Source organism: Micromys minutus, assembly GCF_963924665.1.
Source record: "Micromys minutus genome assembly, chromosome: 3".
Taxonomy (NCBI): Eukaryota; Metazoa; Chordata; class Mammalia; order Rodentia; family Muridae; genus Micromys; species Micromys minutus.
In genome coordinates, this window is record NC_137972.1 from 64,211,208 (window position 1) to 64,219,463 (window position 8,256).

The window sequence follows — 8,256 nt, forward strand, 5'->3', positions numbered from 1 at the left end:
TTTCATTGGAATGGGTCTGTGGGATTTGAGACCTCTGTTTCTCAGTGTTCTTGAGGACAGGATGTTACCTTTAAGACTACACCTGTTTGCATGTGGCCTCCTTTTGTGTTTATCATTTATAATGGGAAACTAGAATGCTGTGCTTTGTTCCCTGGCGTGTACAGGCCCCCCTCAGCTAGGATTGGCTGCTTGGATCACCACTGTTGCCTCAAAGCTGAAAGAATGGGCTGGACTAGCTGGATTAGCCCTGGCATTCTGGTGCATGTGTCGTATACAATTTCGACAGTGCAGAACTCAAGCCTTAATGATACACACTTTTGCAGCAGTGGAGACTGGTTGGTTAATAATATTGTTATTCCCAACCAAATCCTCCAGAATATCCAGAGACTCAAACACCAACCAATGAGCAAACATAGAGAGACCCATGTCTCCAGTTGCATATGTAGCAGAGGATGGCGTTGTCTGGCATCATTTCAAAGAGATGTCTTTGTTCCTGTGAAGGCTCATTTTTCCAGGGTAGTGGAACCCCATGCTCCTGAGGTGGGAGAGGGTAGTTGGGAGCAGGAGCACCTTCATGGAAGCAAGGGGAGAGGAAGGGAGGATGTGACTGGGGGAACACACACACAGATACACACATGGGCCTGTACATAAATGCATATAATAACAGTTTAAGAAGTAGATATTAATTTGAAAATAAATAATTACTATATAGGAGAAATAAATTAAAAATTGAAGAATTAGTATATAGGAGAGTTTGTTTGGAGAAAAGGAAAGGGAAAATAATATAATTATAATTATCTGAAACTTTATATAAAGTTCAAAAGTACTATTTGCACTCTAGATATTCATATGCTAGATAAAATGAATAAATTACAAACATCAATATTTAAAACCTTTAGTAATAATTGTCATAAAAACATATAATACTTATTTGTTCATTTATTTATTTCTAATTATCTTTTCAGATGAACAATAAAATTACTGTGAGTAAATGCATTTTTATCAGGACTGTTAACTCTATCTGTTCATTGCAATCATGATGTAGAAACAGGTATCTTTCTTCATAGCATTCTCTTCTAAAATACATAGCCAGAGAGCAAAGGAGAGAGAGACAAACACAGAGACAGAGAGAGAGGGATGAAGTTAGAGACAGAGAGACAGTGAGACAGAGGGACAGAGAAGTAGAGATAAGACCAAAAGGTATTTATGGAAAAGAAAATTGAGAAAGATATAGACATCCCAGTGTTTTACATGAGTGTGGAGAACGAAGTAAATGTTCTTAAAAACCACAGGACATTTTTTTAAAAGAACTAACTTGGAAGAATTTTCACTCCCGGGAAAAGAGTAATTGATTCTTATGTTAAATACACAGGCTAATCATTTCTGTAACTTCATCAACTGATATAATCCTACAAACAAAATAATATTTTAGTCTAGGATTTGTGAATAAACTCAACAGAATGGTATTATTAAAGGTGATTGGTAAATGTTCATGATTGATTCTATTTGGATGACTGAATTGACAGATTGGTAGCTTATGGCTCATATTTAAGTGTCACTGAAATGTTTGCAAATGGCTCATTTTTAGACTTCTTAGGGATATAAAGCCTCTTAAATACAATCTCCAAGGGAGGATTGAGAAGGTTTTTTTTTTAACATATTACCTTCTAGTTTTTATCTCAGACTTATGTATAAGGAGATGGGATTTAACTCTTGTTCCTGTGCATCTTGTGTATTTGTATTTGTTACTGATTCCTGTCCTCTATAATTCTCCACTCACTACTACCACTATTTAATTTCTCTCTATTAATGAAAAGTGAGATCACTTACTTCACATATGTGTACTTGGACATTCTGAAATAATGCATTATCTGCATCTAAATGACTCTGATGAGTGTGGTCATTCATGAATCCTGCCTCTGGGTATACTAAGGGTTTGGCCTGAGGGGTATTATATAAATAGTATATGCATGATCTCAGTTATTGGGAAGTTGGGAGTGCAAGTATCCTTAAATACTCATCCAATACTGTTTGGATGCAGACCATATTACCACTGGCTGAATGACATAGTCATCCTCACTGGTATGGAATTTACTGAACATGTAAGAAAATCTGTCCAGTAAAATTCAGAGAATTTACTGTCGCCAGTCTTCCTCATAATGCATGCTTATAACACTATAACTGCTTTTAATATATGTACTCTAGCATTAAATTCCGGACTAGTGTACTATGTACTAGTAATTTAAATATCTCTAAGGGAAATCCTTTCAAAATATAATATTTAGGAGTTATTGATATAAACTTTTGACATACTGGCATAAATATTATCAGAGTAATGAACTAATTTTGTATGCATATATATGCATATATATTTTTTCATGCATATATATGTATGAAATAAAGTGGCTGTCTATTAATTAGTTATGCATATTATAACAATAAAAACGAAATTTAACTTAACTTAATGAATGTAACCCAAAGACCACATTGATGCTCATTCTAGATAAACTTCTTTTCTACTTTCCTTCTAGCTCTGATTCTGTCCTCTGTATTTCTCCCATTTAAACTTTTGTTTTCTGAATACTCAACTAAAGTCTCAGAAAATGAGTAGGTTTGTGTGCTGTTCTTCTGTGACCCAAAAAACACACAATACCATAAGAGCAACAGATAGTATGCTGAGGTATATTACATCTGAGAATTTTATTCAAATTCTCACCACAGTTTGTTTTTATTTTCAATAGGCCTCATTCAATAATCCCTTAAATAGTAAAGATACACTGAGATACAGAGTACTTTATGTCATTCCTATTGTTAGTTTTCACTCCTGATGACCATGGTTTTTTAGTTATGTTAACGTAAACACTGCAGGTAACAGTACTGCCAACTTTAATGTAAACTCTATTATTTTAGCATCCTTTTATATAGAGGTTAGGCATGGCCCCTGGTTGATGGCTGGTGCCACTTACATTTCTCAAAAAATTTAACCCAGAATTTTTCCTGTCTAAAGGAAATACAGTCACAATTCATGAAGCAGAGACTGAAGATCAGAACATCAAGAGACTTCCCCACCTTAGGATTCATCACATATCATTCCCATATGGCCTCTAAACCCAGTAACTATTGCTGATATGAAGAAGTGTTTGCTCAAATGAGCCTGATATAACTGTTATTTGAGATGCTCTGCCAGAGCTTGACAAATATAGGTGTGGATGTTACCAACAATCAGACTAAGCATAGAGACTCCACTGGAGGAGTCAGGGGAAGAAATGAAGGAGCTGAAAGGGTTTGCAACCCCATAGGAAAAACAACAATATCAACCAACCAAACCCTCCAAAACTCCCAGGGACTAAATCACCAACCAAAAAATGGGGGGGCCCATTGCTCCAGCTGCATATGTAGGAGAGGTTGACCTTATCAAGGTTTGATGACCCATCATAATGGAATGCTGGGGAAGTAAGGTAGATGAGGTTGGGGAGACACCCTCATAGAAGCACTGGGGTCAGATAGGGGACTTGAGAGTGCAAAGAGGATAATATTTAAAATATAAATAAAATAACCAATAAAAATTAAAAATAATCACAAAAGAAGCAGTTATAATTTGCCACATGTTAGTACTTAGAAGGGTAGTAGAAGCCTGGTCTCAAAGCCTAATATGAGATTTTCACTGTATCTTTGCTGGGTAATGCAGACCTATACCTGGCTTCAAAAAGAATTTATACGTAAACCAGGAAAACTGGTCTGCTATACAAGCAGGTAAGATAATTAACCCGGAGCAACAATCTTTATATGAAAATTTTCTGAAACCACTCAGTTTCTAAGCTATGATCTCAATAATCATCCTAATACTTACAGAAAAAAAATAACTATCACCCTCAGCAAAAGCTTTATTTTGTGTTACAGAGACCATTACAAAATTCTACAATTGTTTAAAGTGCAAAAAACCACAGAAAGTGCTGTGACTTACTCCATGCAATGAATGCATAAAATTTGCTGTTATTTCAAGACTCAGAAAAAAATGCACAAAGCAGGAAAACAAAATATAAGATCCAAAGGAATAGGTTGTCAACTGTGAAAAGTATCTTTTGTAAAGAATAGAAAAGTTATACATGTAAAATCTCAAAACCTTTTTTTAGATAAAAAGATCAGAAATTTTAATGCAAAGGGAAATGGAAGACATCTCTGAAGACCCTACACTTAGCTAAAACATTCCAGGAAACTGATAGATGCAAAGAGAGGGACAATTAGGGACAAAAACACTGATACCATACAAGGTAAACGCAGGTAAGAACATTATTGTGAAGTAGTTAAGTATATTTTTATAAATGAGAATCAATAATGATTAAGTCCTAATCATATGATATTTAATGGAACACAAATTCTATTGGCAAAGTGTAGGAGAAAAAAGGAAAACAATGTAAATTTAATACACATATATAAAATTCCAAGTATATCCAAGAAGCTTAAATATATATTTATACACATATATATATATACATTTATATTTATAAACACAATAAATCATATATATGTATATGTATATATATATATATATATATGTGTGTGTGTGTGTGTGTGTGTGTGTGTGTGTGTGTGTGTGTGAAAATTATTGAATTGGAATCACATTGTATTTGGAGAAATATTGCTATCACTACTATAACTCCCAAAGTATGAAATTAGATTGTAGATATTCTTATCGCTGGTGCCAGCAATTATTTTGTTGAGTCATTAGCTGCAGGGGTCTTATAGTACTCCTCTTATGCATTCCATATAATTACCAAAATTATGCTTAAGTATTTGCCATCTGAAGGAAATTTGCAACTGCTGAAGATATTACTCACTTGTGTCATCAAACAGGAGGAATCCAGCTGGTACTCAATTAGAAGTTTCACTGCTACTGACTATGTTTAATTAGGCTGGAAGTTTAACTATGTGCTACTGGAGAAAAAAAAGAAAGTTTCAATAACATTAATGTAAATCTTTTTAAAATATGATATTTAGGAGTTATTAATATATAATTTTGCCATACCTGCATAAATATAATCAGATTAACAAACTCCTTTTTGTTATATTTCAGATTAACTCAACAAGCTTTAATTTATAACTCACACTCTAAAAGTGTACAATAATCTGAGACTAGTTACATCACAAGCCTATGCAAAACCATAATTTTCTTATTCTGCTAAATGGAAAAATAAATAAAATGAGCCTAAATGACATAATTCTGTACACATTGATCTGAAAATTTTGTATCATCAAAGATGACCTTGCACTAGATGGGGAATTGTAAATACATGCTTAGGTAGAAAATTCATAGAGACTATCCAACATTGTATGTAATACTCCATTCTAAATAGGATGTCTTCATGAAAACACTTACCTTATCTATCCTAGATATATGTTGAAAAATATTTAGAAAGAATGTATCAAAGACAGAGATTGTGGATGACTTCAAGGCAACAGTATTATCTGGATAAGACTATATTGGTATACATAGGAACTGAGAGAATATGGTAATGCATGCAAGATTTTAAAAAAGGTTCAAATCACACAAGGATCTCAGCACTGAGAACATAAAAAATGAAATATATAAAGCTTAACCTAAAACTTACTTGCAATTGATCTCTGCTTGGTATAAAGGATAAATAGGAAAACTATGTTTTTGTTTTGTTTTGTTTTGATAGTTGAATGCCACAGGTTGTATTGACCACATCAGAGAGCAGGACTGATGTGTAGGTAACACAAATGTCAGCCTTCAATTGTTGTTGTTTTGTTTTGTTTTTTGTTTAGTTAGTGGGTTTTGGTTGTTTGTGTCTGTCTTCTATGTTTTTTTTTTAACTTTTGTTTTCTTTTTGTTTCTTAATTTTTCTTGTGGTAGTGTTTGTCTGGTTTGATTGTCATCTATATGGTTGTTGTTTTTATTGTTTTAGGGAGAAAGTGGCAGAAATGAAAGAGAGAGTGCAAGAGTGGAGATAACATCTAAGCATAAATTTTAGTAGGTAGATAAGAAAAATTTGAGAGATGATAAAAAGATGGAAGAATGTAAGCAAATATTGTTTAAAAAGTTACAGCAAACTACAAATATATAAAGGAGAATTTCTTCATACTACGGTGAAGCAAATGCTATCCAAATACTCAGGATTAGTTTACCTTATATGATGAATATTTTATATATAGAATAAATTACTATATTAAACAAGGAATTAAAAATGTAAACAGTCATATCAATATCCAAAAAAATATCATTGAGAATCCATAGCTACCATGACGGTTTAAAGAAGAACATATTAATTTTAAAATGAAATTCCATACTGCTACATGAAAATACCTCATGCAAAGACTTCATATGCTTTACTATATCTACACTTTTAAAATCAACACAAGGATAATCATTGTGGCCACCTATATTTGACATTGTCCTAGAAGGCTTCCTTGGGAAATTCCTTGTGGAATATAAATACCAGACATTCTTGCTTGTTAACTATCTGATGCTTAACGCAAATGAAGGAGTTTTGAAAAGTTGGTCAAAAATAATACCAGGTTTGAAGTATTGAGAAGACACACATTTCTTATGGAAATTTCTACACAAGCAATCAAAACTCAGTAGTGAAAATAAAATTGTTTTACAATACCATTAACTGCATGTGGTAGTTTGCATCTGTACTGTGAATTTCTCATGAAGCTGAGAGGAGGCATGGTTTCAGTGATGACTTTGAGAATCCAGTGAACAGCACAGTAAGACTCTGCATCAGAAGTACATGGACATGTGTTAAAAAAAATGTATTTGGATAATAGTAACCTATGTATACTTTACAAACACAAAAGTAATATGCATAAATATGTTACAGAATTAAACTAAACAGTAACTGATATAAATTATGTAAATGAAGCAAGGCAAGTTGTTAAGATAGCTAGCAAAATGAATACCTGAAAGGGCATGTCACTAGCTATAATAAAATACATTAAAATAGGAAATGTTTCATTATACTTTATACAAAAACAGATTGAAAACCCAAATAAATGCTTAAACCTTGTTATGCAGCAAAGATAATGATATCTGATTTTTAATTAAATTTCTTCTGTTTTTAGACTACTGTATATTTTGCTAATAATATGTTTATCAAATCTTTCCTTCAGATACCAGTATTTTAACTAGTTCCATATTTCTTGAGATAGAGTGTTAGAATAATAAGCATTAATTTCAATCAATACTGGTGACTATCATATAGGTAAATTCCTCCGTTATTGGAATGGTAAATCAGTTTAATTTCATGTACTAAGCTCACTCACATAGTACATCCTGGTTTGGAAGTTTATGCTGGAAACCAACCTACTTTTCAGTTATAATATCACTATGGCCAGTTTGAATTTATAGATGCATCATTAAAACCAAGGGGGTTTTATCATAATTGAACTTACTATATTAAATGTAACTTACTATTTTTAAAAGTTTTCATGGTGTAATTTTTAAAAAAATTTGTCCGAAAGTGAGGGAAGAAAAAATAATAGCAAGAGGTTAGAGAGAATGAGGAGAGCATGTAAAGGTACCTTCAATACTGAGGGTCCTGTTCACTATGATACATTAATACACACATCAGTTACATATTGGTCCCAGGTTTTTATGACACCTAACATTTTCTTCTGCCAAACCTAGTATGAAATAGAAGCCTTTGAGGAATGCTGTGAACACTAAGGAATATCACCATCCATCCCCTATATCTCTCTCCTCACTCTTTATTATCTCACTTTCAGCTCTTTATCTATCCATATACCATCAGACCCTCAACTGAACCAGACTGTTATCAGTATATCATTCTGAGCGTTCTATACAAACATTCCTGCGATATTACTATGTGATACAATACTTGTATTATCTCTTGAATTTGTTGCATTGTCTCTACCTTATCCAGTTTAGCCTACAGATAAGACCTTAAATTCTTACACTCAGATGCTCCAAAATAAGGTAAACTTAAAAGGAATCAAGTTAACTTAAGGCAAGAAAGGCTGACAGAAATGGCATGATATGTGCTCTTGGAAACTGCTTTTTATTGTAAGGAGCAACTCAAAGGAGTGTACTTGCAAAATATGTATGAATGTTGTCACAGAGAACTGATAGGTGAAGAGTTCATATCGATAAAGAGAAATTTGTCAGTAAAATCTGATATTTAAATTTCTTTTGATAAGAGTACATAATATCAATCATGCATCATAATACAGTTTAACAAATGGTTTTTATCTCACCTGACCTCACAGGAAGTA

General features: G+C 33.0%; 1 long non-coding RNA gene across 1 annotated transcript in view; it reads right to left on the bottom strand.

Annotated features, from left to right (window-relative positions):
* The window catches only part of LOC308419139, a 94,231-nt gene extending 86,394 nt beyond the window's left edge, over positions 1-7,837 (bottom strand). Inside the window, exons 1-3 of the long non-coding RNA XR_013974978.1 lie at positions 7,546-7,837; positions 6,630-6,740; positions 4,839-4,935 (exon numbers count right to left, since the gene is read on the bottom strand). This is a non-coding gene — a long non-coding RNA (uncharacterized lncRNA). The remainder of the gene's footprint in view (positions 1-4,838; positions 4,936-6,629; positions 6,741-7,545) is intronic.
* Between the last annotated feature and the right edge of the window lie 419 nt (positions 7,838-8,256).